This window comes from Phascolarctos cinereus, unplaced genomic scaffold, assembly GCF_003287225.1.
Source record: "Phascolarctos cinereus isolate Bilbo 61053 unplaced genomic scaffold, phaCin_HiC Scaffold_4;HRSCAF=312, whole genome shotgun sequence".
In the NCBI taxonomy this organism is placed as follows: domain Eukaryota; kingdom Metazoa; phylum Chordata; class Mammalia; order Diprotodontia; family Phascolarctidae; genus Phascolarctos; species Phascolarctos cinereus.
In genome coordinates, this window is record NW_027555847.1 from 638,567,453 (window position 1) to 638,588,174 (window position 20,722).

At 35.7% G+C, this 20,722-nt stretch overlaps 1 protein-coding gene across 4 annotated transcripts in view; it reads left to right on the forward strand.

Annotated features, from left to right (window-relative positions):
- Positions 1-20,722, forward strand: part of KHDRBS3 (KH RNA binding domain containing, signal transduction associated 3) — a 305,049-nt gene that overhangs the window by 96,501 nt on the left and 187,826 nt on the right. Inside the window, exon 1 of one of the 4 annotated variants that reach the window (XM_020997917.2) lies at positions 16,267-16,367. The exons of the other annotated variants lie outside the window; for them this stretch is intronic. The gene's annotated coding sequence lies outside the window, so the exon portion shown is untranslated. Of the gene's footprint in view, positions 1-16,266; positions 16,368-20,722 lie in introns of those variants that run through there. 4 annotated transcript variants of the gene reach the window in all.

Sequence of the window (20,722 nt, forward strand, 5' to 3'; positions counted from 1 at the left end):
GAGAATCTAGTTTGAGATATTCCATAGGCAATTGTTGATATAGAGTTGACGCTCAGGGGAGAGACTAGGACTGGATATATAGAGCTATATCATTGGCATAGAGGAAGTAATTAAACATAGAAGCTGATAGTCACCGAGAGAATGTATGTAGAGAGAAAAAAAGAGGGTTTAGAAGTTTGGGGTATACTCACAGTTAGGGGACATAATATAGAAGCAAGAAATGGAGTAGGAATAGTTTAATCAGATTGTACAACCAGGAGAGATTATTGTCACCAGAGCTAAAAGAGCATTGTAGATGGAGAGGGTAGTTAGCGGTGTGAAATGCAGTAGAAATGTTGAAAAGGATGAGAACTGAAAAAAATTCTGATTTTTCAATTATGAAATCATTAATAACTTTGGAGAGAGCTGGTGTAGGTGATTGACTCAAGACAGGTTTTCCTTCTAGGAGTTTGGATGAGAAAAAGAAGAGAGATATTGGATAGTAACTTGAGAGAATAGTATACTCTAGGGAAGATTTTTCATGAATGAAGGGAAGGGTTACTTGATCATGTTTGAAGGCAATAGGCAAAGAGCCAGTGAATAGTGAGAGGTTGAAGATTAAGGGGTGAGATCTTTCTTCACCAGTGACTGGAGAAAAATATGTGGGGATGGGATCCAAGCCCTGTGTAGAAAGGTTTGCCCTGGCCAGGAGAACAGGTAAATGGTAGAGTCAAGTAGTAGAGGAAGATAAAGTGGGAAATGATTTTTAGGGGTATAGAGATGAAGAGAAAGGGTGAGGAAGCTTGTGTTAAATGCTCTCAAGTCCATAAGTTAAGAGATTATCCTCAGCTGAGAGAGAGAGATGATAAAGTGTTGGAGGCCTGTGTCAGAAGAATGGAAGTGGAAAACTTTTGTGGAAAATGGGACAGGTATAATCATTTAGGATTATTTTGTTGTAGTAAGAGCCCAGTTAAGGTTTCAATAACAACCTCTTCCCTAGCAATCATATACTGGCTGTCCAAAAGTCTTACTGTCATTTTAAGTTTTAATAGCTTAAAATGGCCCTAAGAACATCTGTGCAACCTGAATATATAGAAAGTCAGTGAATTCAGAGCAGGATTAATTGGCCTAAGAGAGAACTTAAAGGATGGAAGAGTTGGAGTTCTTAATGAAGACAAAAGGAGTAGCAGTGAGATTTAAGAATAGTAGGAGGTCATGTTCAGATAAAGTATTATCAGTTTAATGAAGGAAGTGGAGCACTTATGTGAGTTGTGATATACCAGTGGATTTTAAACAAGAAACAAAACCTTTGTTCTGATCACTTCATCCCCCTATTCAGTACACTCCAGTGGTTCTCATTATTAAGGAGCAAAAGGGCCAATTATATAGTGACATGGAGAGACGTCACAAGTGGAATAATGCCGCTGTATTGCTACTAAGAGAAAAACTTTAGATTGGGTAAATCCTCTGTGGAATATTTGTAGGAGAACATAGACAAGAATCAACACAAAATAGAAGAAATTAAAGAAATTGCAAGGTTCATCAATGAAGAGAATATCCATATCAATGAAGTCATGGACTCTCCAAATCAATTAAGTATTGCAAATTTTTGGAGAAACAATCTTAATATATGGATTACTTTCCAGTGTGATTATTTTAATGATAAGCCTACATTTATCCTGGAGATTAAATGTTATTCTCCACTTGATGCCACACCCTTTCTGTTTGTTTTTAGCATGCTGTTGTAATGATCATTAGTACTGTGAATCAACCTGAATTGTTTTGGTTTTATTGCAATATACTCTGATTTTAGTGTGATTTGGTTATCATTAACTTTAGATTGCTCAAGTAAAATAATCCTATAATCAAAAACAGTTGTAATTTTTAGTCATTGGACAGTTTATTTTCTTACCGATAACCACAGTAACATTTAAGCAGTATTACGATTACAGTGCACGCTTGATATGTCTTTTAAGATATATTTAAATCCTCTAGTTAGAGTATTTTCTAAATTTGAAATTGATTTCAAGATCCTGAACGTGCTAAATCTATTTTTAGTTATATTTAGCCATCATTCTAGTATGAACTTTTCACTTTGTCATAGAATTCAGGCAAAACAAGTCTTTTAATTAGTTTGTGCAGAATTAAGGTGACAGATAAAAGAGGATTCTTTTGAATATATTAAGTATAGATGACAGCAATAATCTTTTCTCATATTAGTGGTTGTGCTGTAAAAGTTCTCTTGAATTATCAAATTATATTTTAAATGGCATATGGATTTTATTAAATTGCTATTTATTGTGATAGACTGCTTTTCACAAAAAGATTCAGTAATATTTTTTCCTTGAAAAGTGGGTCTAATTTATAATCTCTGAGAAATTATTTTTGATTCGGGTACTAAAGCTTTAGTAAGAATCTGTTATTTATTAACATTGATTTTGGTTTTTTAGACACTGAAAAATTGCATTAGATATTTGGCACATGTACAAAAATACCTTGTATATATATGGCTTTGTATATTCCTGTTTTATTTATGAAGAAACAAATGAAGCAGGTATTATTTGTAGTTTCAGATCTACTTGGGAACCAGAATTAGAACTTTAATATACTACTCTCATTTCAGAACTGAGAGAAATTACTCAATTTTGCTGTGTAGCCATCTAGCCACTACCCTTCTCTACCTTGAGCTAAATGACATATCTGTTAACAGAAGAGCAACTTGTAGTTAGTGAGATTAAAATGAAATAAAGCAGCATGATAGCCTAAACTTGTACAGCACACAAAAGGTCCACAGAGTGGTGGTATTGTGTAAGATGTCAGTATACTATGAATGTCATTTCTGAATTTTTGAACTGCTTCATTAATAACACCTATTTAACATTGTGACCTAAAGTATCAGAAGGTTTACATTGGATAGATGTAACAGAAGAAGGTTTTGAACTTTTGAACTGTGGAACTAGCTGATGATATCTTTGATTAAAATGTTGGTTTTGATTCTTTTTGCTATGATATCCATTTAAAATATTAAAGAAGGCATTAAAATAGCTGTTAGAGAAGTTCACTTTTGTATCTGTGTTCAGGATATATTGAAGTGGGAAAAGATAGGTCAGTCAGGAAATTATATGATATTATTCTAAAGCCTAGCTAAATGCTGTATGTAGAAAGTAAAGGTATTACAGAAATCTCTGGGTAATATGTAGGTTATTTTTGGAAAAGATGTTTACGATGATTAAGTTTTGCAGATACCACAGACACTCTTAAGAGAATGGTCATCATGTTTGATAGTGTTCAGGTGTGATTTTGATCTAAAATGTACTTTGATAGATTTAGAAAAAGCCATAAAAATGTGATATATTAGAAAGGATAGAATTGAAGGAATCCTGCTTCTGGGTTACGCATGCATGCACAAACACACACATACACACACACACACACACACACACACACACACGCACGCGCACATACGCACACATGCATACACACACATGCATATATACCTGCCATCCATTTGTAGCTTGATATTTCAAGGGACTGTTATGCTTTATTCCTCTTATTTTTTCACATTTATGTGAATTTCTAGCTGTAGGGAATACAATTGTCATAGATTGGAATGTGAACAATATGTTTTTAAAAGTGGCAGGAGGCAAAATCTTGGTCTCTTAGTATAGAAAGGACCTCAAGAGGTCACATTCTTTATCGTCATTTAAGGGCACATATTACCCACATTTTGATCTTGGAGGACACATGTACCTTTGTGTTTTTGAATCATAGAATCAAACTATAACAGGAATAATTTATTTGTTAAGTATATTTTCACTATCCTCAGATTCAGAGTGTCTGTTTCTATGACATTTTAAAGGGAATTGTTTTGAGTTTTGTTGCTTTAAAGCAAACAAGTTTACTGTTTGTTAAAGCTGTCTTGACTGCAGACCAATGTACTTGTTGTATTATAATATATTTCAAGTAGTTATGAGAATAGGACTAGACCTGTGAATTTATTGGTATAGGAAGAGAATCAGGAGACCTCAGTGTTTAAAAAAAGAAACTCTCCACAGAAGCCAAAGCTAGTGACTTTGAATGAAAGATGTACAGAAATAACTTAAGGATGATGGATATCTCAAAAGAATATGAGAAAAATTTTGAATTCTATAATGCAGGAGAAAATACAAGAAAAATGTCCATAACTTCAGAATAGAGACAACAAAATGTGGATCAAAGAATTCATAGGTCATTGCCAAAAACAAACCTGCACTTCAAAGTCATATAGTGTTTAAATGTAATAATTTGAACAACAAACATATTTCAGATGGATACATAAGATTATTCCTTAGCTACCAGAAATCATTAAAAAGGAATAGAGTAGTATATTTCAAAGGCTGTCAAGCTGCCACCCAAAATAGGCTGACATAGCATTCAAACCTATGCTTATTTATCAATTTAAAAAATGTATGTACATAATAGTTTGTGTGTTGTCTCCTTCATTAGAATGCAAATGCGTTGCTGGCAAGGGCACCTCCCCTACATCTTCAGAGCTTAGCATAGTCCCTGGCATTTAGTAAGTGCTTAACAAATTCTTGTTGACTTTAGTAATCAAATAGAAGAAATTCTAAAAAGAATGAAAAAGTACTTTAGAAGCCCAAGTAGTAAACTCAGAGGAAGAAATTTACTCCCAAACTATTTCATATAGAAGCTCAGAGAGAATTCACTTCACTCTATATCATTTCACATAAAATTCTCCAGTTTTCTCTGAAATACTGCATCATTTCTTACAGTACAGTAGTATTCTGTCACATTTATATACCGTCCTTTCTGCAGCCATTCTGCAATTGTTGGGCACTTCCTCAGTTTCCCAATATTTTCTTACAGCAAAACGAACTATATATTTATTCCTTTGACAAAAAGCTCTGGATTTTGACTGTGGTGTTTCAGAGAATTATTTTGGAATTTCAGGAGGTTATTGGTGGATTCTTTCTAGTTTCACTTTTCCTTTGGTTCTGAGAGATCTGAGCAGGGTTTTTGTTTTTGTTTTTGGTTAAATAATTTCCAGACATATGATTTCTAGGTATTTTGAATGGTCATGGTTTTTGTATAGCACTGTGATAAATTTTCTCTCCTCATTCTGTTCCAGGTCAGTTTTGCTATGAGATACCTTATATTTTCTTCTGTGTTTCATTCTTTTGACTTTGTCTTAATATTTTTTTTTTGCCTCATGAAGTCTTTGACTTCTTTTTGTTCCATTCTCATTTTTAGAAAGGTTATTACTTGATCACGTTTTGTGCTTCTTGTGCCACACTGTTAATTCCCTTTTCATTTCTTTCTTCTTTTACTCTTCTTTCTTTTCCATTTATTCCTCTTGTGCTTTCATTACATTCATTAAAAAATTAAACTCTTGCTTCAAATTTTTTCCAGGAATTCTAGTTAAATTTGTATTCAAGCTGTGATTTTCTTTTAGGTTTTGCTTGAAGATAATTGGAGTCATTGTCTATTTCTGGGTTTGATCTCTCCCAGCAGCATAATAGCTCTTTATGGTGGAATTCTTTTTTATTTTGTTCATTCATCTAATCTATTTCCTGAGACTGTACTTTTTGGTAGGGTCACTTCTGTATATTTTGAGAAGGAATGTCTAGGCTGGTCCTTCTCTTGCTTTCATGGAATATTGAGTGTTTTGGTTATTCCACAACCCTCAGTGACAGCACTGGGTAGGGACATGTGAGCTTAGAGTGCTACAGGAAGGTTCTGATGCAGAGTAAAATACTCTCCCTTCTCCTACGCCTGTACTCTGCCTGTTCCTGTCCATGGGTTTGGTTCTGAGCACCCGTTTGTGAGTTTGTCCTCTCTGGAATTTCATCACACTGTTGCTAGACCCAACCACTATCAGGTAGTTGTAAAGCTTACCTTGTTCAGAGCAACAGAACAGCAGGCTCTGCTTTGGTCTGTAATTCCTATTCTGGTCTGCTCCTGGAGCCTGAGCTACACAGCTGATGCTTCCTTTGGAACTTCTCTGCTAGTCCACAGCCTAGAATCAAAACCACTCTTCACCCTGGAATGACCCTCCTAAGTTTGAGTGTGTCCTTAGTCTGCCTTGGTTCTGTTACTTGGAACTACACATTGGAGACAGAAATCTCATATTGTACCTGTCCTTGCACTGCATACTTACTTGAGCCTCTTTTTGTTAGGTCTCAGACCTCCTCTCTTCCCAATACACATTCTCTTTCCTGCATTAGAGTGGACCTTTGTTGTCCCCAGTGTCTGTAGACCTCTATCATCTCTCTATGTGTTGACCTGGGCTGGAAAAAAATCACCATGTGTGATTTTTTTTCCCCTTGGATTTTCTAGCTTCGTTTGGATTTGTTGTCGTTTTGTTTTGAGGGGTAAGGGAGAGCTTTCTGGGCTTTTTCATGCCACTCCGCCATCTTGACTCTGCCTCTGGTAATTCTTTATCAATAGTTAATTGACTTATAAGTAAAAATCTCTTTTCATTTATTGTACAAAGCAAGAATATTTTCCCTTTAGAAAGTCAAGATGATGTGTGCTGTACTCAGACTGCTTGTATATAAAGCAAAGTTCCTGTGCCTTGTCCTTTTCTATGAATAATGATGTATTCCTTCTGTACAGAAAGCCCAAGAGACCTCAGGCATAAATCTTATTTGTTGAATCTCTAGATGATGACAAGCTTCCAAATTCTCACCCCATCAAAAGTTTTATTGAGAGTAACACTAAATAGATGACTTATGTAGATGTTGGATTTAGAGATTTCTAGAATGGCAGTAATTTATTTTATTTACATTGCCTGGCGTAGAGTAGGTTCTTAATAAATGCTTGTTCAATCACTGAGTGACATTATCTTAAGCTTCAAATTTGATACTTGAGTTCTAATCATATGTTAAATAATGGCAGCTACTGGTGAAATGTCATATTAGTGTCCTGGTCTATCAGACACAATTATCCAGATAAAATGAAGTCAGAGGGACAACTTTCAGTGTCAGAAAAGTACACTTAATTTTTCTAAAGTTTCAGACAAAACACTTGAACAGTTTTGTCTCATTTTATCATATTTTTGGCGGATAAGGGAGGTTGTGCTTTTTTTAATGATGATTTTCAATAAGAAAAAGTAGCATGCATTTTTTACTAACATTTATCTTGAAATTATTTTTGCATAGATGTGTTCAGCTAATCTAAAAGTATTTTGCATTTTATTCTCTTTCATATCAGAAGAACACCATCTTAGTGTAGTAAAACTATACTATATTTTTTGGGAAACGAAAGCCCATGAATCTATTACAAAACAAATGATGCCAAGATTATAGAGCTTTTTATAGCATTTTAGGCATATGTTGTACTTGTGTTATTCAGGAAAAGCCTCCTTCATTTGATGAATCAAGGTAGCTATTCATACTTGATGTTCACAATGGAAAATTATAAATCATTAATGATGACTTATAGATTGATTTCTACAGGTGTACCTGTCTTTAGGGAATAGTTCTTCTTGCTAACCATTACATAAAATGAATTTCTCTAAAAACAACTCAGTTTTTTATGCACTATATTATACTTCTGCGGAAGTATTATTTTTGATAAGGGTTGTATGCCTACTTTAAGAAAACCCTTAAGTCAGTACTTAAAAGACACATAAAAGGGGTCATCTGATATAAAAAAAAATCAAACATTATTGATTTGCCTTATAGAACCATTCCTTGGTAGTACCATTTAATAGTGAATGTTATTGTTTTTAAAATATTACATAATATTAAATTTCATTTAACCAATTTCTTCTCAGGAAACACTTGTCCATAAAATGAGGTACACCTGCTATGCTAGATAGTTTTCCCTAGAAATGCAAAAAATCAATTTAATTATAAAGCAAGTAGAGTCAGTCACGTTGAATACGTTATCACAGGCTGAGAGCCTGTGGATTTCCTGTAGATTGATAAAATTTGTGCTTATCTCTCCTTGAATCATTGTTTTAAATAAACATTGGAATTCTGCCTCTTAACCTCCTTAGCTTCTTCAGTATCTAGCATATGTATCAGATAAGTTTTTGATAATAGCTAGTTACTAGAGTTTCCCATCTCTTCAAATAACATACTATATTAATTTACATCTATCTACATCCATTTCCCTAGTAGAAAGTCAGGTACTAAGATGTCAGTCAGCATTTTATTAAGCATCTTCTGTGTCCTAGGCACACTGTGTTTAGTGCTGGGGATACAAAAAAAGGCAAAAGAAGAGTCTAACCTTTGAAGGTCTTACAGTCTAATGAATTAATAACACAATAATACTGTTTTACATAGTCACTTAAAGTGTTTGTCAAAATGAATTAAATTCTCTGTTCAGAACTTCAAGCAATATTAATGAAAATTTATTCTGTTTCGATTTGCTTTTTGAAAAAAGCACCTCGTTGGTGGAATAGGGACAGTCATCCAGCTGAATTCCCTCAATATTCCCCTCCAAACAATTTTAAAATTATGCTTCAAATTTTGCAGCAGTAGAGCCAGCAAGAAGTTGGGGTAAGATTTTTCTGGCCTAAGAAAACTTAAGAGGTAGATAAGAGAAGTCTGTAATACTACGGTAGAGGTCTAGTGAAAGTGTATCTGGAGACCACACATGTGGTGGTGGCAACAGTGGCTGCAGTAGCAGCTTTGAGAGCTCTCAACTTGGAGATGGTGAGGAGGTTGGACAGCTACTCAGAAAGAGATTACAGGGGACCTTAGCTTACACTAGGCATAGCTGGTGCTGATTGGCAACTCTGTTGCCCATATGTAGTTCTAGATTGCAGTTCCAGGCTGGAGAGGAACTCTGGTAGGTCTCTCACAAAGGAACAAGGGTCTTGATCATAGCACCAAAGCAGAGATATGAGGGTTAGCATGTGAAGCTGCAAGAGACCAGCAGCTCTTCCTTTGTAAAGACCAGAGGGCAGACCAGGAGAGCAGAGATCATACGCACCTTTGGAGCATCAAAAACTTGCAGACCCTCTAGAACTAGCTCTGAAAGCAGCAACATGAAAAAGTCTAAAGCTTGGGACAGTGTCTCCCTGTCCCCAGGTGATCAGAGCCCAACTTTATATAAAGTTCAGAGTCAAGAAATAATGAGCAAACAACAGTTTAAAAAAAAAATGACCATAAAAAGCTACTATGGTGGCAGGGAAAACCAAGATATAAACCCAAAAGATGCAAAAATAGCTACAAAATCCCTCAAAAATGCCAATTGGACCTAAACCCAAGAAGAATTCTTGGAAGAGTTAAAGAGATGAGTGGTAGAGGAAAAATTGAGAAAAGAAATGAGAATGATGTTAAGAAAGTTATGAAAAGATAATTAATAGCTTCGTGAAGAGACACAAAAAACAATACTGAGGAAAAATAACACCTTAAAAAATAGAATTGGCCCAGTGGTAAAAGAGGCACAAAAATTCACTGAAGAAAAAAAAACAACCCTTCTTAAAAAGCAGAATTGGCCAAAAAGAAGACTCAGGAAATATAAAAAGGTAAACATAAAAGAGCAATCAAAAGACTCAATAAAGTTAAACTGTTTACATTCCTACGTGGGAAGATTATGTATGTTACTCCCAAGAACTCTCATTATTGGGACAATATAAAAGGAGTTTACATAGAGGGCATAGGTGTGAGTTGATTAGTTTGGAATTATCTTCAAAAAAAATGGAGGGAGAAGAAAAGAGGGATATACTGGGAAAGGGGGGGAAGCAAGAGGGAGAATGGGGAAATTTTTCTGAAATAAGAAAGATGTGCAAGGTAGAGCTTTTACAATGGAGGGGAAAATGGGTGGTGGTGGTGGTTTGGCAGGCAATGCTTGAACTTCATTCTCATCAGAATTGGCTCAGAGGGAATAACATACACATTCAGTTGGGTACAGAAATTAACTTACCCCATAAGGAAGAAGTAGAGGAAGGGGATAAGAGAGGGAGGTGATGGAAGGCAGATTAAGGGAGGCTAGTAGTTAGAAGCAAAATAGACTTTTGAGGAGGGACAGGATGAAAAAGACAGGGGGGAGAAAAAGGGGGAGAGAGAGAGACAAACATACAGACAGAAGAAAGTGGAATGAGCTCACCCATAAAATGGAAGCAGATAGCAGAATGGATTAGGAATCATAATTCAATAGTATATTGTTTACAAGAGATACACTTGAAACAGAAAGACATCCCCCTACTCTCACACTGCCCCCCAATACACAGTTAAAATAAAGGGCTGGAGCAGAATCTGATATGCTTCAGCTGAAGTGAAAAAGGCAAGGGTAGCAATTATGATCTCAGACAAAGCAAAAACAAAAATGGACCTAATTAAAAGACATAATCAGAGAAACTACATTTTGCTAAAAGGTACAATAGGCAATGAAGTAATATCAAAAATTTTTGCAGCAAATTTCTCTGATAAAGACCTCATTTCTCAAATACATACTGAGTATAGAATGGAGTCAAATAAATAAAAGCACGTGCTATTCCCAAATTGATAAATGATTAAAAGATATGAACAGAAAGTTTTCAGAAGAAGAAATTAAAGCTCTCTAAAGCCATATCAAAAAATACTGTAAATCGTTACTGAGTAGAGAAATACAAATTAAAACAACTCTGAGGAATCACTTCATACCTATCAGAAATGACAGATGCTGGAGGGGATTCAGGAAAATATGTACACACAGTAATAAACTGTTGGTAGATTTGTGTACTTGTCCAGTCATTCAGGAGAATTTGGAACTATACCCAAAGTGCTATAAAACTATGGGTACTCTGACCCAGCAGGTTTGTACCCCAAAGAGATCAAAGACAAACACCTATATGTACAAAAACATTTATAGCAATTCTTTTGTGGTGGCAGAGAATTGAAAATCAAGTGGGCATTCATCAATTGGGGAACAAATTGTGGCATGTGATTGTGGTAGAGTGCTATTGTGCTATAAGAAATGATGAGGGAGGTGGTTTCAGAAAATATATGGGGAAACCTATATGAACAGAAGCAAAATGAAGACAGAAGAACCAGCAAAACATTGTGTACAGTACCAGCAATGTTATAATGATGATCAACTATGAAAGATTTGGGTCCTCTGATGAGTACCATGATCCAAGATAATTCCAGAGGACTTATCCACTTTCAGAGAAAGAACTAAGTGCAATTGAAGTACAATTTTTAAAAAAAATTTTCTTGATTTTTTAAAAAATATGGCTAGTACGGAAATATGTTTTGCAAAATTCCACATGTGTAATTGAAATGAGCTTGCCTTCTTAATGGGTGGGAGAGGTGGTGGAAGGGAGGGAAAGAATGTGGAACTCAAAATTTGAAAAGGAAAGAATGTTAAAAATAAATTATATATAACATATATATTACATATATGAAAAAGACCAATAAAAACACACCTTCATTCATGGTAAATTTATACATCTTCTTGACCTTTGCCTAATTGATTCAGTAATGTGTTTTTTTTTTAGGTTAAAAGTAAAACAGTCATTGCTTGACAATCTATGCACTAAATGAAAACAATGTAATTATTGTTTCATCTTACTAATTGAATTGCCTGAAATTTGCTAGTCACAGCCCCAAAACCTGTGATTTTGGTCCCCTGTATGATAAGAAATTGTAGTCGCACATTTGCTCACAGTTTCTGAGCTTGAACATAATGCTAGTACGTGAAATCAAATAGTAAAAAATGTAATTTAGTATTACAGAAAGTGAATTCTTCTACCTATCTGACCTCTTGAAAATCTGATTGGATTTTCTCTCTTTTCTGACTTCATTTTCAGCAATTAAGGAAAGTTTTATTGAGATAGTTGTCAAATGATTCATCGATCTTTGTGCAGTTTTTACAAATTTTGATTCTTTTAGAAGAAATGTTATATTTGAGAAAATCTGCTTTGTAGAATAGCAAAGCAAAGTTAGATGAAAGTCTAGATACCAGTTGAATATTTATCTCCATTGTTTTAATCAAAAGTTCAGAGTGGTTGGTTAGCACCTCCTCTGATTGCTGTCATTTTACATTGGATCCCAGGAGTGTAGGTGCCACAGGTGAGACATCTGTCCCAACTCCCTAATTTTGTACATGAGAAAACAGTGGCCCAGAGAAGCTAACTGTTTTACCTAGTTATATACAACAATCTTTAAATCAATTAGTAACTAATTTTCTCTCCACTGAGATACCTCGCTGCCTGTGATAGAACATGTCTCAGATGGTGGTGCATAAGCAGCAAGTGAAGAATGGGACCCCAAGGTAGAAGTAAGGAATGAAAGCATACTAAGCATAGGGGAAAACCATTTTAAAGGCAGAGACAAGAGATGGAGAGTCATGAGTGAGGAATAGAGAAGACAGTTTGGTTAGATTATAGAGTGAAGAGTAATGTCCAGTGAGGTTAGAAATCTAGGTTGGGGCCAGGTTGTGAAGGACTTAGAAGTTAAATAAATGAATTTACATTTTATTTTGGTCTGGAGTCAATAGGAAGCAACTGGTTGAGTAGAGGAGTTATATGGTCAGATTTGTTCTTAATGTAAAATTACTTTGGTAGAAATGTATAGGATGGACTGGAATGGTGAGTCTAGGACAGGTATGGGGAACCTGTGGCCTCAATGCCACATGTGACCCTATAGGTCCTCAAGTGCAGCCTTTTGACTGAATCTAAACTTCACAGAAGAAATCCCCTTAATAAAAGAATTTGTTTTGTAAAATTCTGACTCAGTCAGAAGGCTGTATTCAAGGACCTGGAAGGCCATATGTGGCCTCGAAGCTGCAGGTTCCTCACGCCTGGTCTAGGAAATCAATTGTAGGCTATTGCAATTATCCAGGATGAGAATTGATGAGGAATGGAACTAAGTTTTTGAGATGATCTTCCACCTGAGTTCGGAACTGAATCCAGGTCAAGATCTATCTAAGTAAATAACTGCCTCAATATTTTGCTGTTAATTTTCTTAAATATCTTGAAGTTCTGATAATCTTTAACCTCCTATTTTTTAAAAATTAGACATTCACAGAGAACATTTAAAATGATAATTTAATATTTAATAATTTGATACTATAATAATTTTGTTAAATTAAAAGTATTTGTCATGCTTCATGCATATTACTGTCACCATTTGTATACCTATTGAAATAAAATCCAACTTGAAGCCATTTGACAAAGGGTAACCATTCTGTTGTAATTTGGGTATTGTGTGTGGCATAGGTATCCATGTACCTTTGTTCTTGCCATGTTAATAGCAAATTTACATAGAATCATGGAGTCTTAGAGTTGCAAGCCAACTAGTAGTCCATTGACTTGGTACATAAAATCCAATACAAAAGTCCTTTCAACATTGTACTTAATAAGGTTTTCTTGCCTTTGTTTGAAGACTTTCAGTTTAGGAGAATAAATTATTTCCAGAGGCAACTGGTTCTACTTTTGAATATTTATAATTTTGAGATACCTGTTCTATTCTGCCTAAATTAAACTTTCCCCACATATTGCTTCTAATTCTGCCCTCTGAGGCAAGCAGAATAAAGTCCATGTTGTTGTTCTTTAGATGCTTAAAGAAAATAATCATTGCACTATCTCTCGTCCCCCAGTTTACTCCTTGCTAAACAGACTTATTTGCCTTATCTCTTTTTTTACTTGCATTTGCCTTTATTTCATGAATAACAGTAGCATCAAAATATATTTGAAAAATAATAATACATCTATGGGAAATGTATATTCAATATACTGAGGGTATTTTTGCTTATTATACAAATCCATTAAGATGTAATTTGTAGGAGCTAATGAAAGATTAACATGACAGTATTTGGCATGCGTATGCATTTGCAAAGGAGGAAAGAACACTTCCTCAGGAGTCAGAGGACTGACATTCAAATCTGCTACTGCTGTGACCTCAACAAATCACCTCACATTTCTCTGAGCCTCATTTTCCCCATCTGTAAAATAAAGAGATTGTACTAAATCACCTCTGAGAACACTTCCAGGTCTATATCTATGATTCTATATCCCAGATAGGGAACGGCTAGTTTAGATAACTTCCCAGGTCTATATGAAGAGGAAAATGTAGATATAGGGGGAAAAAGATTAAAACCACTTGATTTTCTCTGCATTTTGTAAGACTTGACTAAAGATTTTTGTAAGATTTGATTAGGGTGTAAGATGTTGGTCTGTGCCCAGTTTCTTCCATACTTCCATACTTCCAGTTTTTCCAGCAGTTTTTGTTAAATAGTGATTTCTTATCCCAGAAGCTGGAGTGTTTGAATTTATCGAATAGTAGATTAGCATAGTCATTGACTGTTCTGTCTTGTACACCTAACCTGTTCCACTGATCCACCATTCTATTTCTGCTTTATCTTTTCTACCAGAACCTTGGTCAGTTATTCTAGTTACCACACTTGTTGTGTTCCAGCTTGTCAGTGTCTTTTGTAGAATGTATCATCTAGAATGAAACCTATTATTCCAACTTTGGGTTTACTGGGTAGAACCAAATGGGAATTTCACTTCTATATTTCTGCATACTGATGTCTCTTTTATTGATGCTTAAGCTCATATTTCCTTTGTGGTTGTCATATCATATAGTAGACTCATATTGAACTTGAAAGTCCCCTAAAATTCTCATTATTTTACCTTCTCATGAACTATTGCCTAGTCATGCTTCTGATTTGTTGGACTTATGAAATTGATTTTTTTGAACTTAGCTGTAAGATTATACATCTGTCTTTGTTTATTTAACCTGAATGTATATCTCTTGGAAGACAGAGACTATTTCATTTGTCTTTGCATTGTCAAAATTTCACTTAGCGTCTCATGTATATTACACACAATAAATGTTTGTAAATTGAATTAGATGTTTTCTTATTAACTGGAGACTAAATAACTTACTCTTAAATAATTAGTGGGCCAATGAATTATTCTTACAAATGGCAGTCTCATTAAAAATAATGACAATAATGACTAAATGAGCCAATTTTAAGAAAAAATGCTATCTGTGCTTCATTTTCCCTCCACCTGAGGGAAAATGCAGTATCTCTAAACATCTTTATAAAGGAAAGAAAGATCAACAAATTGTGCATACAGCTTAAAAAATTAAATAGTGTAAACACCTAAATCCTGAAAACTAAAAGAAAAAAATTAATTTTAAATTAGAAATGTTAGATTAATAATTAATACCAGTAGCTGGTTGAAAAAATAAGTAACATTAGACTATTTTATTAAAAAGAAGAAATCACTAGCATTAAAAATAAAAAGAATTAACAAAAATATTATTAGAATATATTTTGCTATACTATATGCCAATAAAACTAAGTACTTAAAATGGGTTAATATTTACAAACCTTTGAAATATGTAGTTTATCAGAACAAGAAAGAGAAAATTTGAGCAATCACATAAAAATAAATAGAATAAGCCATCAATGAAATTCCAAATATGAAAAAAGACATCTAGAATAAGATGTTTTTACAGTTGAATTCTTGTTTGTTGTCCTTTGTCCTCAAAAAGGGCCAAAATAATATCACTATTCTGGAGTCAAGTTACAGGATGTGTGGCTGATCAAACCAATACAAGCTCGGAATGTTCTACCACAGGCTGGGTACAAATAGTCCATGTGGACATTTGGGGTAGATTCTCTAAATCTGTGCATCCTGAGTTTCTTTTGAGCTACTTCAATTCTCCTTTGCTTATAGAGCACAGCACCTTCTCTGATGTGAGCACCCCGTGCTGGGTGGTCCTGTGCCAGTGTCTCCCATGTCATACAATCAATTTCAAAGTTCTTAAGAGAGACGTTGGGAGTGTCCTTGTATCACTTCTTCTGATCACCATGTGAATATTTGCCCTGTGTAAGTTCTCCACAAAATAGTCTTTTTGGCAAGCATATATTTTACATTCAGACAACTTGGCCAGTCCATCAGAGTTGTGCTCTCTGAAGCAGAGTTTGAGTGCTTGGCAGTTTAGTTCAAGAAAGGATCTCAATGTCTAGTATCTTATCCTGCCAGGTGATCTTCAGAATCTTCCTAAGTCAGTTAATCCAAATGGAAGTGAGTCGGTTTCCTGCCATGGGTGTTGGTGTTATTGTCCAGGGTTCATAGGCATACAACAATGAGGTCAGCTCAACGGCTTCAGCTTTGTAGTGAGTCTATTACCTCTTCTCTCTTTTGGAGAGAGAAGTTTCCTTTAGAGCCTCTCAAATACTGAGCTAGCTCTGGCTAATGGAGCCACATTAATTAGTCATAAAGACATGATCCTAGAGAAATGGGCTGAACACTTCCATAGTGTTCTCAACAGACCATCATCAATCAATGCTGAAGCCATTGACTGTTTACTCCAGGTTAAAGTCGGTTCCTCCCTAGCTGAAGTCCAACTGAAGAAGAGGTTTTGAATGCCATTAGGCTCCTCTTGTGTGGCAAAGCTCCTGGTGCGGATTCTCTTCCAGCTGAGATTTACAAGGTAGGTGGTCCATGGTTCATGCAGAAGCTGACTGAAATGTTCCAGGTTGTATGGCAAGAGGAGGTTATCCCCCAGGAGTTCAAAGATGCCTCCATTGTCTATCTCTATAAAGGTAAAGGAAATAGATTGTCCTGTGACAATCACAGAGGGAATCTCTCTCTGTCATTGCTGGCAAGGTTCTCACCAGTGTCCTCCTTAATAGACTGATCCTTCACTTGGAAGGTGGTCCTTTACCTGAGAGCCAGTGTGGCTTCAGAGAGAGCCAAGGTGAATTCTATCAAACATTTAAAGAATGATCAATTCTAGTATTATACAAAATACTTGCAAAAAATAGAAGGCATTGTATCAAATTCCTCCTATGATACAAAAAAAGTTTTTTATACCTAAAACAGGGAGATTCAGAACAGAAAAAGAAAACAGAAGGGCAGTTAGATGGTGCGGTGGATAGAGCACAGTTCCTGGAGTCAGGAGGACCTGAGTTCAAATCCGGCCTCAGATGCTTGACACTAGCTAGCTATGTGACCCTGGGCAAGTCACTTAACTCTGATTTCCTCACCGAAAGAAAAAAAAAACAGTAGGACAGTATCCCTAATTAAGATTAATACAAATTTTTAAAATCAAATGTTAGCAGAGAGATTATACATCACAAAAATGATATATACTATGACCAGGTTGGATTTGTATCAGAAGTACATGGTTGATTCAGTATTACAGAAACTATAAATGTAATTTGTCATATTCATCATACCAACAGATGCAGAAAAAAGGGCTTTGTCAAAATGTTACATGAATTTTTGTCTAAAAGAAAAACCAAAACAGTGGTAAGCATAAGAATAAATTAATTTAGACTCTTCATTACCCTACTGACCTAGCAGACCAGGTCCTTCTAGCCTCTACGTTCTCATGAAGTCTGCCCAGGTTCATATTTGTTGTTTCCATGACATTATCTGTCTCATCCTTTGTTGTCCCCTTTTCCTTTGGCCTTCAATCTTTCCCAGCATCAGGGTCTTCCTGACTTCTCATTATGTGGCCAGAGCATTTAAGCTTCAACTTCATTATTTGACCTTCCAGTGAATAATAGCCTGAACATGTAATGGAAATAAACTACAGGACTTTAGGTCAGGGACAAAGCAAATATTATCGTCACCATTATTGTTTGATATTCTTTTAGAAATGTTAGCTATAGCAATAAGACAAAAAGAAATAAATTCATGGAATAAGTATAGGTAAAGAGGAAACAAAATTATTACTTTGTTCAGATGATGGCTTGCTTCGAGAATCCTACAGAATGAACTAAAATAATTGGAACCATGAATAACTTTGAGAGCGGCAGCTGAGGAGCACCACAATACACAGAACTGAGCTGAGAGTCAAGAAGACCTGAGTTCAAATTCAATCTCAGACACTAGTTGTGTGACCGTAGGCAAGTCATTAAACCCCTGCCTCAGTTTCCTCATCTGTAAAATGAGGGTAATGGTAGCACCTACCTCTTATATTTGTTGGTGAGAATCAAGTGAGATAATAATTATAAAGTACCTGACACATAGTAGGTTCTATATAAATGTTTATTTCCTTCCTTTCAGTTTCATTATATAAAACAAATCCATACAAATCTCAGTATTTCTATTGATTACCAACAAAACCCATTAGGAAGAGATGGAAAAAGATGCAATTTAAAATAACTATAGAATGTGTAAAATGCTGAGGAGTTTTATTTATCAGGGTACAAATAGAGATTTGTAATAGTAAAGTGTAGAGACAGACCTATGTAATGGGAAAAATAGTTATTGCTTATAGGTAGGATGAGCAAATAGAATAATAATAAAAAAGAAAATGATACTTAATTTAACCATTTAGTATAACAGACCAATCAAACTACGAAAGGTTACATTATAGAACTAGAAAAAAATAATGAAATTCATCTGGAGAAACAAAAGTTAAGAATCTTATACAAAATAGTGGGGGGAAATGGACAGGAAGGGGCCTAGGAGTACCAAATATCCAGCTGTTCTCCAAATTGCTAATTATTAAAATTGTTTGGAAGTAGTTAAAAAGCAGCTAGGTTAATCACTGGAACAAATTTGGTACAGAACTTTTAGAAGCAAACACAGTAGCCTATTTTTTTGGTAACCCCAAATAATTCAGTTGCTGGGATAAGGGGTTTCCATTTGACTGAAAAGTGCTGGAAATAGGAACAGTGTCCTGGCAGAAATTATGTAGAGAACAACAGCTCATACAGCATAAATGATAAGCTCCAGACGGGTTTAGAGTTTGTATATAAAACTTGAGATTTCTATGAACTAAAACAGTGAAATTAGTACTACCAGGAAAAAGATTCATATAACATATAACAGCATTATAAAAATTTGCATTTTAAAAATACTTGGAAATTTTGATTAATGAAATAATGAACTAAAATTTAATTATTGATGATTAACAGTCCTACCTCCTGCCAGAGAGGTTATGGACTAAATATATAGTGTTAATATTAAGTACAAAATTTTTTGACATGGTAAAGATGGAAATTTGTATTGCTTGACTCTGCGTATTTACTGTGTGGATTTTGCTTTTCCTTTTCTTTTCAATGGTGGAGGAGGTGAGAGGGAAAATAAGTAAATGCTTGTTACTTGAAAAAAATCTAAAACAGAGAAAAGAGAGGAGAAGAAGTAGATGTGATGATTCTATCATATTTCTTTTTGTCTTTTTTAAAAGATTTATTATTTTATTTTTACATTTTCATAGTTTTCCCTGTTATCCCTCTTTTCACCTTCCCAAACAGCCATCCCATATTAAAAGAATTGTATTTTTAAAGACCAAAAAGGACTTCTGTTTCTGGGAGCCAAGATGGCAGAGTAAAAAGGTAGCTCCTCTCACCCTCCCCTGTCAACCTCTTAAAAACCCAGAAAATATCACCCCAGAAAAAAAAAAAACACCCCCTGAAACAGCTGAACCAGAAGAAAGACAGGGAGCAGCAGAGCAGTAGCTCAGCCTCACTTTAGCACACCAGGAGGAGATCCTGGTTACTAGGCATTCTACAGCAAACCCATCTCCCAGTGCCTCAGCAGAAATAAGGAAAGCAGCAGTACAAAGGGCCCCAAGCGGATAAGCACCCTGCAGCATTCATCTGAAAGGGGCTGAAGAAAGAAACCTAGAGTCGACCTAAAGTTCCAGCCTAACACCAGATAAGCTATCAGAACCCTACAGCCTCCAGCTGCCAACCAGGAGGAGATCCTGAAGCCCAGGGGGTGCAGCAGGCAAACACCAACACCTGGACCTCCAAGTGCCTCAGTGAGGGTGGGGGGAACTGGTGGAAACCAGCTCAGAAAACCAGCAGGAGCCTTGGCATTCTACCTCAAAGGAATTTCCCAGTACATTAGCAGAAAGGAGGGAGACAACACCGCAGGGGGCCCCAGGCAGATAAACACCCTGCAGAACCCATCTAAAAGGAGCTGAAGAAAGCTAAAGGAAAGGAAAAGCAAGCAACCTAGAATTGCCTGAAAGTTCCAGCCTTGCTGATTCCAGCCCAAAACCAGGGTGAGCTGCCAGAACCCTACAGCCTACAATTGCCAAGATAAGAGGCCCCCAGCACACAAAGCCAATGACTAAGACCTAGGCTCCCAACACAAAAGCTTGGGTTAGTGTCCTCTGCTCCCCAGCAGGAGAGCTCGATTTCTTTAAAGGCCAAGGAATAAAGAAACACTATGAGTAAATAGAAACGTACCATAGAGTGATTTTATGAGAAGAGTGAAGATCAAGACAGAAATTCTGAAGAGGACAGCATTGTCAACAGACCCATGTCTGCGACATCAAAAGGGACTATGAACTGGTCTGAAGCCCAAAAAGCCTTCTCAGAAGACCTCAAGAAGGATTTTAATAGTCAAATGAGAGAGGTAGAAGAGTCCTTCAAAAATACAGTTGGCCAATTGGAAAAAAAGTACACTGAAGAAAACAAATCCCTCAAAAATACAATTGGCCAATTGGAGAAGGAAGTATAAAAACTAAGAGAAGAAAACAATCTGTTAAAAATTAAAGACCAAAAAGAAAGAGGAAAAAGAGGGGAAAAGCCAGCACAACCAATGTATTGATACGTTCAAAAATGTCTAAAAGCATGCAGTGTGTAACATCTGTGGCCCTCCCACCTCTGTGAAGGAAGGGATGGATTGGGAGTGCCTTCTTTTCTCTTTTTGGGTCATATTTGATCTGTATAATTTTATGTTCATTTTTCATTTTTGTGTTTGGTTTTTCCCATTTACATTGTTGTAGTTATTGCATATATGGTTTTCTTAACTCTGCTTGCTTCACTTTATCAATTTATGTAAATCTCTGCATGCTTCATTATATTTATCACATTCGTG